This window comes from Panulirus ornatus, chromosome 71 (assembly GCF_036320965.1).
Source record: "Panulirus ornatus isolate Po-2019 chromosome 71, ASM3632096v1, whole genome shotgun sequence".
NCBI lineage: Eukaryota > Metazoa > Arthropoda > Malacostraca > Decapoda > Palinuridae > Panulirus > Panulirus ornatus.
The window spans coordinates 13,625,824-13,639,217 of NC_092294.1; the positions used below are offsets into that span (position 1 = coordinate 13,625,824).

At 49.3% G+C, this 13,394-nt stretch overlaps 1 protein-coding gene across 4 annotated transcripts in view; it reads right to left on the minus strand.

The window, feature by feature from the left end:
* The window catches only part of LOC139747926 (AKT-interacting protein-like), a 92,537-nt gene that overhangs the window by 32,098 nt on the left and 47,045 nt on the right, over positions 1-13,394 (minus strand). The window lies entirely within an intron of this gene.

Below are 13,394 nucleotides of genomic sequence, written 5' to 3' on the forward strand. Positions count from 1 at the left end.
TTGAACTGGATTCTAGCAGGACTGCTTTATGACAGCAGCCCTCTCCCTCCTGCTCCTGCTACTGTTCTCTCTCCCTTCTCCCCTCCCAGGTATGGCCCCCCGCTCTCTCTCCTCCCCTCCCTGCTGCTCCTCCTCCCTAGGGGACGGCCGTGGGAGGTGTATGGGGGGAGAGTGTGCCTCTCGCATCTCCCCTACACACTCGCCCTACACCCCGCCACGGCTGCGGAGGGAGGAAGACCTCTCCTACCTCCCCACCCGAGCCTACGAAGGGAGGGGAGAAATGGCTAGTGCGAGCGACGCCACGCGCGCTAAGAATTGAGCTGCGCTTGTGACCACAGGAATAACAAGAATGATAAGGAGGAGGAGGGGATGATGATACGAATGATAAAGGGCGGATGATACGAATGATACAATGACTTTATCATCCTTCAATATATACGTATGGAAACGCCCCATACAACACGACCAACAGACGCTAGTCACCCACTGTACTTTCATCTACGTACTGAATACATGGGGGCCCTCAGCCCACCTCTGTAACCACAGACAAATCCACCTGTATCACCCTGCACACTGTATTTCATCCAGTGCTACATGTGTGGCCCCTACAGAGTAACTGGGACAGGTACATAGAGCCATTACTTCACAATCACACGGTCGTGCCCTCAGCAGGTGACCAATTACCCCAAAAAGCCACTCCACAAGCGTCACACCTACGCATACATCTGACTAGGGTCTTCGTGCGCGGCAGTGTGGCTTAACTGTACACCAGGAATTGCTGGTTCATCTCTGGCAACACAAGGAGAGGAGGGAACTCTCTCTCTCTCTCTCTCTCTCTCTCTCTCTCTCTCTCTCTCTCCAGCACATCACACAGTGGGTCAGAATCTGTGAATTTTCATGACACACCTTCCGCCCAACATGGGTTGTTCCCCATCAGCACACACACACACACACACACACACACACACACACACACACACACACACACACACACCATAAAGGAAACAAGAGAGAATATAAAGCTATACTTTACGTAGGAAATAAAGCAGTAAGTTGGGGGGGTCTGGAACTGGATGTTGCCTTTATTTCCACAAACTGCCTTTGTGGACACGTGGTGCAGGCGTGTCCACACAGGGGTGAGGTATGCAGTGTGGAGGTTCTGGACCATCCACTCACATACTTCCAAGCTCTGGAGTCTGGCTGGAAACCTTCCAGGTCAGTGACTGTGTTAACTGTGCTACCCGGAACAGAATGCGAGACAGATGGATAGATAGACAGAGAGATAAATCAACATATATAGACAGATAGATACTTAGATGACAATAAATTGATAAATAGATATATTTATAGATTGGTAGACAGATATATAATGTAAATAGATAGATGTATATAGAAATGTATATTCTACATGTTGCCATTTTTGTGCCACACAGAAAGTAACTCCATAACTCCGTAACTCCACGTCTGAAATTACATTTTCATAACGAATTCGTAACGTTGTCTGGTACAGCTGGGTGCCAACACTGCCGCAGCTGTACGGGTGGGGGGGGGGGGGGGGGGGCGGAGCACAGAGAGAGAGAGAGAGAGAGAGAGAGAGAGAGAGAGAGAGAGAGAGAGAGAGAGAGAGAGAGAGAGTCAAATGGTGGGGGGTATCCGGGGTGTCGTCACTTCACCTTACGTAGTAGTGTGGGGGTTCGGTGGGGGAAGATCAGCTGGGGGTGTTGGTCGTGAGGGAAGATGTGTCTGGTCTGTAATGATGCCAACGACTGTAATGGCTTGTTACCTCGGCTCTCTCTGGACCATCCCGGGTCCCTCCATACACCATATCCCCCTCCCCCATACACCATGCCCGCCCGCCCGCCCCCCTTCCACCCCCTCCATACACCATGCCCTTCCTCCTTCAACCCCCTCCATGCACCATGTCCTAATCCACTCCTCATTCATACACTCGGGCCCCCTGCATACTTAAGGACCTCTCTAAACACGCAACCCCCCCCCCCCCCCCCCCATCTCTCTCTCTCTCTCTCTCTCTCTCTCTCTCTCTCTCTCTCTCTCTCTCTCTCTCTCTTTCAGCTCCCACGCATCCCAGGTCCACTCTACCACAAGAGGCCTCTCCCCCACTCTCTCTCTCTCTCTCTCTCTCTCTCTCTCTCTCTCTCTCTCTCTCTCTCTCTCTCTCTCTCACACACACACACACACACACACACACACATATTGTTGCAACGATGGCTTCCCATGAGCAATATACAACGAAAACGTCATCCAAACACCCTTCACTAACGCCACAACTAAACACACAGATACGTACACAATACATATTCAAAATGAGATGGTGGTCTGCGAACGTAAGCAAAGACCCACCACTCATATACCTCAATCCCCCCTCCCCCCCTTTATCGAAAACTAGGACCCCATAACAAAATCGGTCATTAAGCATTCATGCATGATAATTAAACCTATCATGGTACAGTAATTACCAAGGCATTTAATGACCAGTATCTTATCGCTGCTCGTACCCTTGAGGAGCAATTATTAGACTCCACTAAAAGTTTAAAGTTTATGCTACAACTACGTTTTCTCTGATTACTTGTCATATTTACAGAAAACTGTACAGGGCAAACCACACACTTTCGTATATTATTTGTAATATGACCAGAAACTTATGAAAAACATCAGAACATCATTGAAGGAAACATCTCATGGATATTACAGCATCTCGCCCGTGAGTGCATTCCTATAGGTGATGTCTGGCAACACCAGGCAACAGATATTGGCATAATCTATGTTTTTCTACGCAAATTTTACTACTAACACCTAACCTATAACTCCTACATGACCTTAAATACTATGATGCTACTTGGGAACCACTTAAATAATACTACTAATAATAATAATAATAATAATAATAATAATAATAATAACAGGGTTATCTCGGAGTAAGGGCAAGGTCCATTTTCTTGGGAGGGGAGGAAGGTGTGGCTGCCTGTGGAGGGAGGCGGGGCAGAGCAGCCAGGGCCTCATGCCATATCGGATGTGACCCCCTGGGCAACAAACTAGTTCCACCCCCAACACACCTCACCTCATACCCCCCACCCCAAACTCCTTCAACAACCCTCTAACGTCCTCACACTTGACTTAAGCATCCTCTCTCCTATATATGTCATCTAGCAACAACTACTACTACATCTTTGAACGAACTAAAGCCTTAAATACCAAGCTAAATACATCACACATCCTTGCTGATGAAGTAAGTTACCCTCGTGAAGATAATGGACGAAATCGGAAAGGACGAACATAATCATAATGAAAACGCGAGTAAATAATTATGAAAATGCGAGTAAATATACAATCTGACATAAATTAGTATCTCTTTCATAATAGAATTTAAACATATTCAAGCTAAAGGTCTTTTGTAGGATGATAATTACATTTCTATCCTTACAAAAACCACTGGCCAACCCATAGGTAACTCTACAGATTTTCTCGGATAGTAATATGCAAAGAAATATTGAAGTAGTTGGGGGTGAAATTCGGTGCCTCGTTCTCTCAAATACCTCTCAACACTATGAAAGAAAACGAACTCTTGACCTTAAAGTTAGGATAAACTTATGTAATATCGCTTACATAGCGTTTATGTTCGTACTATGGGGAGAGGGTAAGAAAGCGAGTTATGCAAACATATACAACCACAGATATCATGAAAATAATTCATAAAATACTGTGATACGAATATGACACAAACACACATGAATACTTTTACTTTCTCATATTACCTGCAACTTTCTCAAGTCGTTCACTTTCAATCTGGGGTGAAGAATTGGCAGTAACCGACATGTGCACGCGAGAGCTTCTCACATGATTGGCCAGAACTGAGTTGTTATCTTAAGAGAGTTGTTACCAGTAATATCATTCTCATGACCCAATGGGAAGTAAGGGGTGAAGTATATATATATATACATATATGACAGGGAAGGCCAAGAGTCCAGTAAGGTAAAGTACATATATACATAACAGGGATGGCTAAGAGACTAGAAAGGAAAGGTAGGGGAATAAGGAGGCCACACGTTACCTTACCTGACAAATCTTGCCGTAATTAAGAAACCGTCTCCCCTCAACATACCTGGAAAGACACAATGGGGCGTCATTAATCACCTGGAGCAACCCTCTCTACCAGGGGCCATTACATAAGACTAGTGTAAGAAGGACATAACACGCCTTCTTCCTTCGCTGCTCACTGGATGGAAAATGGCCATTTCCACCCCATGATTACGAAGATACGACCCATGAGCACGACGGTACGACCCTTGAGCACGACGTTACGACCACTTGGTATGATGGACTGGCCTTTAAAGTGACCCCGACCCCACATAAAGGCCAGGTCAAAAGCCAGCCCACAATACCCAAGGGTCGTATCGTCCCGCTCAAAGATCGTACCGTCGTGCTCAAGGGGTCGTACCGTCGTGCTCAAGGGGTCGTACCGTCGTGCTTAACGACCGTACCGTCGTGTTTAACGATCGTACCATCCTAATTAAGGACCACACCGTAATGCTACAGATGATAAACCATTGATAAGATAAAACATGAATGTACACAACTAAACCAGTCCTTCCTGGTCACACTGGGCAAACCTGACCACCCCCCCCCCCCACAGCTCACCACACTCAAACTAGAAATCATGAACATAACACACCAGCCATGACCTCGTTTTCTACAACAACCACACCCCCCCCCACCACCACCTAACCCCCCCCCCCCCCAACCCAGAACAACCTCCCACGAGCAGTTTTCGCATGGCACCATATTACTCAGATCAGTCATCACGTTAGCACTTCCACGTTCATCCCGAGCGTGGTGTGATCAATGCACGGATTAATATACTTTCGTCAACCACTGTCATTCCAAGTGAGGCGTGAGTGGTGACAAACACAGGAGATATATATATATATATATATATATATATATATATATATATATATATATATATATATATATATATATATATATATTATATATATATATATATATTCGTTGATTACTGCTCGACTATCACTGACCATCAACACATCTCTGGGGGGGTTACGGGCGAGGAGGGGGCCGATCGCAAGCCAAATCACTGACGCAGCATGCTTTCGCCACCACCATGGTTACGTGGCCACCACCAACACGGTGACGTCACCATAAAAATTACGCCGTCCCTGGGTGGGTGGAGGGAGTTCCACAGGCGAGCGATGGAGAAGTACAATGCCATTGTTCAACGAACTGTGTATCGCGAGCAGCTATATTCTACACCATCTACCCGTGGTGGCTTTGAGTCCTTATGTGGCCACGATGTTGGGGAGGGGAGGCATTCTTCGCCGGCCATGTCAGTCAACGGGAGAAAACTTAAGGCTTCCAACCTCAAGACAGCAAACGTATAAACGCTCAGTTAAGAACTGCCTATGCAATATCTGGCGAACTGCTGTGCGCGCAATGCACTATAATAGAGGTTGAAAGCAGGAAAACACCTAGCCAATGTGTACACCAATTGCAGCAGTGTGTCGGCCCTTGAGAGTGTCATGGGAAATATCCTCACTCCATCGATGTCTTCCAGCTGGAATGTGTCTATCAGGACCCAGCTGCAGGTCTATCATCCCAGTTGTCTGTACCGCACCCTGTACCATCACGGTACCATGTAACGTACCATGACCGTAGGGTCTCCCTGACATACATCAGGTGTACCACGTCCCTTGACCTGTGAGGGGAGTTCCCTGTCCAGCGAGCGTGTAAATGTAACGTAAAATACCATTGGGGGTCCATACCAACTGTAATGTAATTACTGCGAACCCGTACCATATGTTCCCTGTAACGACCTATGACCCGTGGGGTCCTTACCATCAGCGTTACATTTTAACGTACTGCCACGATGGGTCTGGTGACGGTATGGGCATGTACTTCGCCCGGGCAGGTCTCCCAAAACGTGTAATGTAACTGTAATGCCCTTTCCCACACACGTGAAGACCAACAAACGTATACCATAACCCTCCAGGGTCTTGTACAAGAATGTAATGCACAATGATCCTGGGGTCTAGCATGTATCATCGTGTACCAATGAACTAGTAATAGAGGTTTGTAAATGGCCTGTAACAATGACACCCTTTGGCCAACTGCCTGTACACCATTCCTGTAGGGTGCCCTTGACATCATGTGTAACCATTAATGTACCATACCCTGTATGGGCTCCCTGTACCAGCTCGGAATGTTCTGTACCAGGGCCCTGAGGGCTCCAGTCCATCATCAGTTCTGTCTGTATACCCCAGTCTCCCTGTACCATCATCGTGTACCATGTAACTGTACCATGACCCTGTAGGGGGTCTCCCTGTACCACTAGTTTGTGAGGTAACCCTGACATAAGGGGAGGAGGGGAGGATGGGGGCGACCTTAGTTCGTGATGGGGCAATCCACTCCTCTCTCCCCGGTCCCCATCCCCTCCCCCGAAAAGGCCTTCACCATACTCGGTGATGGGGCATTATTCTCCCCCCCATTACAGAGAGGAACAGCCTAATGGGCCATCACGAGAGACTAATGGTTGGAAGTCACGAACATCATCATGCGATGTGACCTTGAAACTCCTTCCCCCAAAACCCGGGGCAATACAGTGGTAAGACGGGCCCCCCGCCCCTTACCCAGGGCCCAATTGCGACAAGCAAGATCCAACTACACCTTACGATCTTCCATCTAATACTCCGATAATTGGCACAATCATGTGTAACGAGTGTATGATGATTGCCAATAGGGTAGTAGAATGGTGTATTCATTCTGTATATCACCGTTACACCCTGTGACGAACCCCCCCTGGCTGGGGTGAGGCATGTATACATATATACACACCCCAAGCTTCGCTAATAACTTCTGGATATCCTTAACCTTTGACCTGGGTGCTGACCTTGTCATAACGGTACGATCCTTGGGTATAACAGCCCGACCTTTGACCTGAAAACACAGACACACACACATACACACACACACACACATATACATATATATATATATATATATATATATATATATATATAGAGAGAGAGAGAGAGAGAGAGAGAGAGAGAGAGAGAGAGAGAGAGAGAGAGAGAGAGAGAGAGAGAGAGAGCTCTTTTTTAGCCTGGATCGTAAACCATACATACGAAGCTCGGCAGAGACTATATGGTTCAAATCACATGTTATCACGACGGAAACCGGTCATTATCGTCTCTGCATCGCGGTGACCGTGAACCCTGACCTGACCTACATTACAGAATACAGTCTGGTCCAGACGAGAGTACAGGACTGTAGTAGTTTGGGTACGTCGTACCTCCTGACGTAGATGACCCAACCTTCAGTCACTTCCCCGCGTCTTCCCCCCCTCACACCCCAGTGGATGGAAGGGAACCTGCTGTAATCATGTTAGACCACACGGCCATCTTTTCGCCTTTCGGAGTTTTTTATTTCTTTGCCTCGAGATGTAAAACCTGACACCACCACCAGAACATCTTACAGCTCACCTCTCCATCTCGAAGCTGGTTAGTGTTTTTTAAGCTCACGTCTCCATCTCGAAGCTGTTTTTAACCTCACTTCTCCCTCTCGAAGCTGTTTTTAAGCTCACCTCTCCATCTCGAAGCTGTTTTTTAAGCTCACGTCTCCAACTCGAAGCTGTTTTTAAGCTCACCTCTCCATCTCGAAGCTGTTTTTAAGCTCACCTCTCCATCTCGAAGCTGCTTTTTAAGCTCACCTCTCCATCTCGAAGCTGCTTTTAAGCTCACTCTCCATCTCGAAGCTGTGCTTTTGAAAGCATCTGTGGCCACACTCGCTTAGGAAGCTCACAGATTCTTCCTCTTGACCTACCACGACCAGTACCTGGGCAAAACCACAGGTACCATACCGCCCCTCCTGCTACCACCACGAACCACACACCAGCACAACCTACCACAAACCGCGGCAGGGTGGATCCTGCGTAGGAACAAAGGAGACCACGTCGAGGGGGTCCACCCACGCCTCATGACGTGTGGTGTAGGGCGTGGACACGCTGCGGTGTGGCCACAGTAGACAATGGTAGTTGTCATGAGAGGAGAGAGAGAGAGGGGTCTCTCTCTCTCTCTCTCTCTCTCTCTCTCTCTCTCTCTCTCTCTCTCTCTCTCTCTCTCTCTCTCTCTCTCTCAGTGTGTGTGTGTGGGAGTGCTTCCTGCGTTGAGTCACCAGACCCGTGACACACCGGGTGTCACGAACGCGTTACGGCAATGTGACGGTGACGGGACGATATGTAACCAACCCTCCACCCCCACTCGACCGTGACGGGCCAGTCCGGTCCACCGCTGGTCTTGGCACCGGGAACGCGGACCCAGTCTGGCCCAGCAGCTCTGGTGTCGTCAACATCAAGTGACAGACACTTAGCTACCTCCACACCCCATCCCAATGACACTAACCCTCGACTCCAACCAAACACGGAGGAATAGACACCCCTGAGACAGAGGAAGACCCCCCTCGATCTTCCCCCTCTGACCCCAGAGAACACCCCTCCAGCGCCAACACACACACACATACACACACACACACACACCGCCCACGTCGTCAGACATGGCCTTCTCATTCAACCACCACACCACACTCCCATGCCAAACAACGTGTTCAACAAGGTTCTCCTGTGATCCAACCGAGGTGGGCAACGAAGCGTCCACCTCCGGGTGAATGGGAGTACGTGAGAGGGACAGGCGACACAACACTTGATGGTCTATGACCAGGTTATCTGCTGGAGAACAGTACATGGGAAGGACAGATAACACAAGACCTGATGGTCTATGACCAGGTTATCTGCTGGAGGACAGTACATGGGAAGGACAGATAACACAAGACCTGATGGTCTATGACCAGGTTATCTGCTGGAGGACAGCCTGGGCCCACCTAGAGCTGTATAAGTATAAGGTCCCCCCGAAGACTTCGCCCAGACAACCACGGAACATACACACAGTTTCATACGACAAGTACTCACTGTCTGTGCAGGTAAGACAGTAACCAGACCACAAGGAGAATATCCATGATGAAATACTCTCGCAAGAGTCATTTTGCTAATGATCCTCCCATACCACACGAGGTGTGAGGTGAGAGAGGCGTGTGAGGTTAATGAGGGAGGCCTGCAGGCTGTGATGTGGTGGATGAGGTGGCTGAGCGATACAAGCCAGACGTAGTGAACAGACGGCTGCAGCCAAACCTTGATGTTAAACCTTCCTGGGTTTTCCTGCCAACATATTGTTCTCCTGGCCAAGGACACACACTCTCTCCTGGACCACTGCCTGTACACGAAACGCTTACGACCTTTACCTCCGCCTGTTGATACACTACCACCCACTGAAACACCCAGCACCACTACCATCACCCACTGAAACACCCAACACCACTACCATCACCCATTGAAACACCCAGCACCACTACCACCACCCACTGAAACACCCAGCACCACTACCATCACCCACTGAAACACCCAGCACCACTACCATCACCCACTGAAACACCCAGCACCACTACCACCACCCACTGAAACACCCAGCACCACTACCACCACCCACTGAAACATCCAACACCACTACCATCACCCACTGAAACACCAACACCACTACCATCACCCACTGAAACATCAGCACCACTACCACCACCCACTGAAACGCCCAGCACCACCACCAACACCCACTGAGACACCTAGCAATAACACCACTGCCAGATATTCTCAAAATATGCTAAGTCTCCATTCACCCAACCCGCCATGGCCTCACACGCCCTTCCCAAGCTACAGTAATACCAAACAAACTTTCACAAACAGCTATTTACAGTCCCTGTCTTGACCGTGCACTGTCATAATCAGAATAGAGAATATGAATGGAGTGACACCCACCACACACCAGCCTTTCCCCACCTCACACGTCAAGGATACAACACTACACTGGATACAGCACTACAGTGGATACAACAGCCACGGACGGTCGTCATATCCAGTGGGACTCAGAGAACGGTGGATGGTTGGAGACCCAAGAGGTCAAATCACATAGAGAGTGATTCTCTAATTCCTTTAAGGAATTGTATATAAAAGGGCTAAAGGGCCTTACCTCCTCCACCATGAGCCTGGGCTGTATTCTTACAGTGGGTACAGGGAGGGAGAAGAGGTAAAGCCAAAAGCTGTGATTACGTGTTCTATAAATCTACAACACACAGGGACGCCAAGACACACACAGTGGGGAAGACGACAGAAGGAGGTGTGTGTGTGTGTGTGTGTGTGTGTGTGTGTGTGTGTGTGTGTGTGTGTGTGTGTGTGTGTGTGTGTGTGTGTGTAGTTTACGACTGAGAAGAGAGAGAGAGAGAGAGAGAGAGAGAGAGAGAGAGAGAGAGAGAGAGAGAGAGAGAGAGAGAGAGAGAGAGAGAGAGGTGGATATGGGGCGTTAGAAGGATGGTGGAAGGTTGGTGAAGGTGGGGAGGGTGGTGGGTCACACTTGAGTCATAACGAGGCAGTACTCGAGGGCAAAAAAAAAAACCACACACAGGAGGGGGTCGTTCCCTCGCCTTCGTTACCACACCACCACCGCACTTAAACACGACGCCCCGTAAACACACACACACACACACACACACACACCAAAGCCACGAGCGTTTCTCATCGTTTCGATGGGTCCTCTTCATGCCTGGGTGACGGTAAGACACCAAGGATCATTATACAACCTTGGGATACACCAGCGCACATCCTGCTACTCTGATCCCGTCCTGGCATACGCCCCCCATTCTCCCTTCCTCCCGACACAAGAGAGGGGGAAATGGAGTATACCTCCCAGCCATGCGTAAACTCCTCCACCACCACCACCAGCTCTGAGAACCTGCAGTATACCGCATGTAAACCCCACCACGAACAGATATTTCAGCTACGCAGACGTGCCATATCCACGGTGAGCTGGGGCCTTCTGCCAACCCACCATTCACAAGTGCACTTTCATGTCATAATCACATCATTAGGGGAAGACACGGGGAAAGAAATATGAGACTCAGTTGATATACCACGAAGAGACGTAGCTAGGACGCCATTTCGGTAAACAAGTGACTACTACCTAGACGACCAGAGGCGACCACATAAACGAACTAGTTCCCGGTGATCAGTACAAACGAAGCAGGGAGCTGTGGGTGATGTATTGAGACGATGCAACCAGCGGTGTACTGGTGCCAGAATATGAGGGAAATGGCAGCACTGTGAGGGCGTTCATCACTTCCCACCTCCTCCTCCTCCTCCTCCTCCTAGAGTTCACGGTGACTCGATCCTTAAGCACACAGGCACGGTCCTTGCGCACAACGGTACTGTCCTTAAGCACACAAAGTTACGATCCTCAGAGCACGTCGGTACGATCCTTAGAGCATAACTGAACTTACGTTTGCTAACCTGACCTTTAACGTGACTCTTTAAAGGTCTATTAAAGACTAGGCCATCGTGCCAAAGGGTCATACCGTCGTGGTCAAGGGTCGTACCGTCGTGGTCAAGGATCGTACCGTCGTGGTCAAGGATCGTACCGTCGCGGTCAAGGATCGTACCGTCGTGGTCAAGGATCGTACCCTCGTTGTCAAGGATCGTACCGTCGTGGTCGGGGACCGTACACTCGTTGTCAAGGATCGTACCGTCGTGATCAAGGATCCTACCGTCGTGGTCAAGGATCGTACCGTCGTGGTCAAGGATCGTACCCTCGTTGTCAAGGATCGTACCGTCGTGGTCGGGGACCGTACACTCGTTGTCAAGGATCGTACCGTCGTGATCAAGGATCCTACCGTCGTGGTCAAGGATCGTACACTCGTTGTCAAGGATCGTACCGTCGTGGTCGGGGACCGTACTTTCATACTCCACATATTCAGCCAATCAAAGACAGCCACTGTAATCTCACGCCTCCACCATCATTCCCAAGGTACAGAAAACAACATACATCAACAAAAAATGGGACACTGACCGCCATCTCCCTACCTTCGGTGCACATTCATATGCAACCTAACCTCATCAGAAAATAGAGTTACAATTACATTTCAAAAACACTGCTGTATTAACAGCAACAGTTCCTCGGTACAGTAATGATGAAACGTATTAGGAGGGGTCTGTTAGAGGCACAGTTTGGTCTATGATGAAGACCCCTCTGGGACCAGTATGGGCGGGGAAGAATGACACAGATGGCAACAGTATCTGAGGGGGTTCGACGCCCCCGTCTCGAGAGACACACACAAGTCTTCCTCCCTCGCCCAGTAATGGACTCTCATCACCCTGGGATTAATATCAGTCCTTGGAAGTGACCATCCCTACACACACACACACACACACACACACACACACCCTGAAGCACCATCCCCAGCGAGCCAGCCAAGCAGGAGCGGAGGGGCCGGGTTCCTGCTGGCTCAGAGACCACCACTCCTCGTCAAGCCGACTCAGCGGATGTGCGCCACCACACCCCCCACAACAGACCCCTCTACCACACCGCCACACGCCACAAAACATTTCAGGTTAACGTCCAGGGCCATCTCTCTCTCTCTCTCTCTCTCTCTCTCTCTCTCTCTCTCTCTCTCTCTCTCTCTCTCTCTCTCTCTCTCTCTCTCTCTCTCTCTCGTTTTCTTCCTTCACGATAAATAGACTGGTAAGGTGGTGTTCCAAAGAAATTCTGGGCAGTTTCTGTCGTTTCTGGTGACAGTAATGAAAAAAAGTACAACACACACACACACACACACACACACACACACACACACACACGACGGTGGGACTCCCTCACCGTCCAACACAAACAAGTGTTTACACATACGTACACAACACAAACCTGAGCTCGTGAACGTCCCCCTCCAACTGTCAAAACAGCTCCGCTTATCAGGGCTCTTGGAAGTGTCACCCCAGCACCAATGTCAACAGGACTACGACCCATTAATAGCTGATGATCGACCCAGATCCCCCAGCTGACCCCCAAACTGACGCTGAGGAACTTCAGTGTTCAATGGAACGTCAGGTAAAATCTCCAGCTTCTCAACGGTATGGTAATAGCAAGACCTCTTCCTCCTCTTCCTCCTCCTTCCTCCTCAATCGTCATCAGCCACGGCCTCGCCAACCTCCTGGACGAGATGTATCGCAACCACGAGAGACGTAAAGACCTCCCGTAAGCTCTCATTGCCTTCACCAAATGCTTTCGATCAAGTCAGCCGTAACACAATCACCAACACACGACCATCAACCTAGCGAGACTTCCTGCGAGAGCGTCGTCAGGCGGTGTGTTTGAGAGGGAGGGAGGGAGGGGGTTGTCATCATCTGCTGCCACCCACCTCCCACTCCCTCACCCGTGGCCTCCCACAGGGCACACATAGGAACCTAATGTATCCTTACAGACGATGCCCTGGGAACC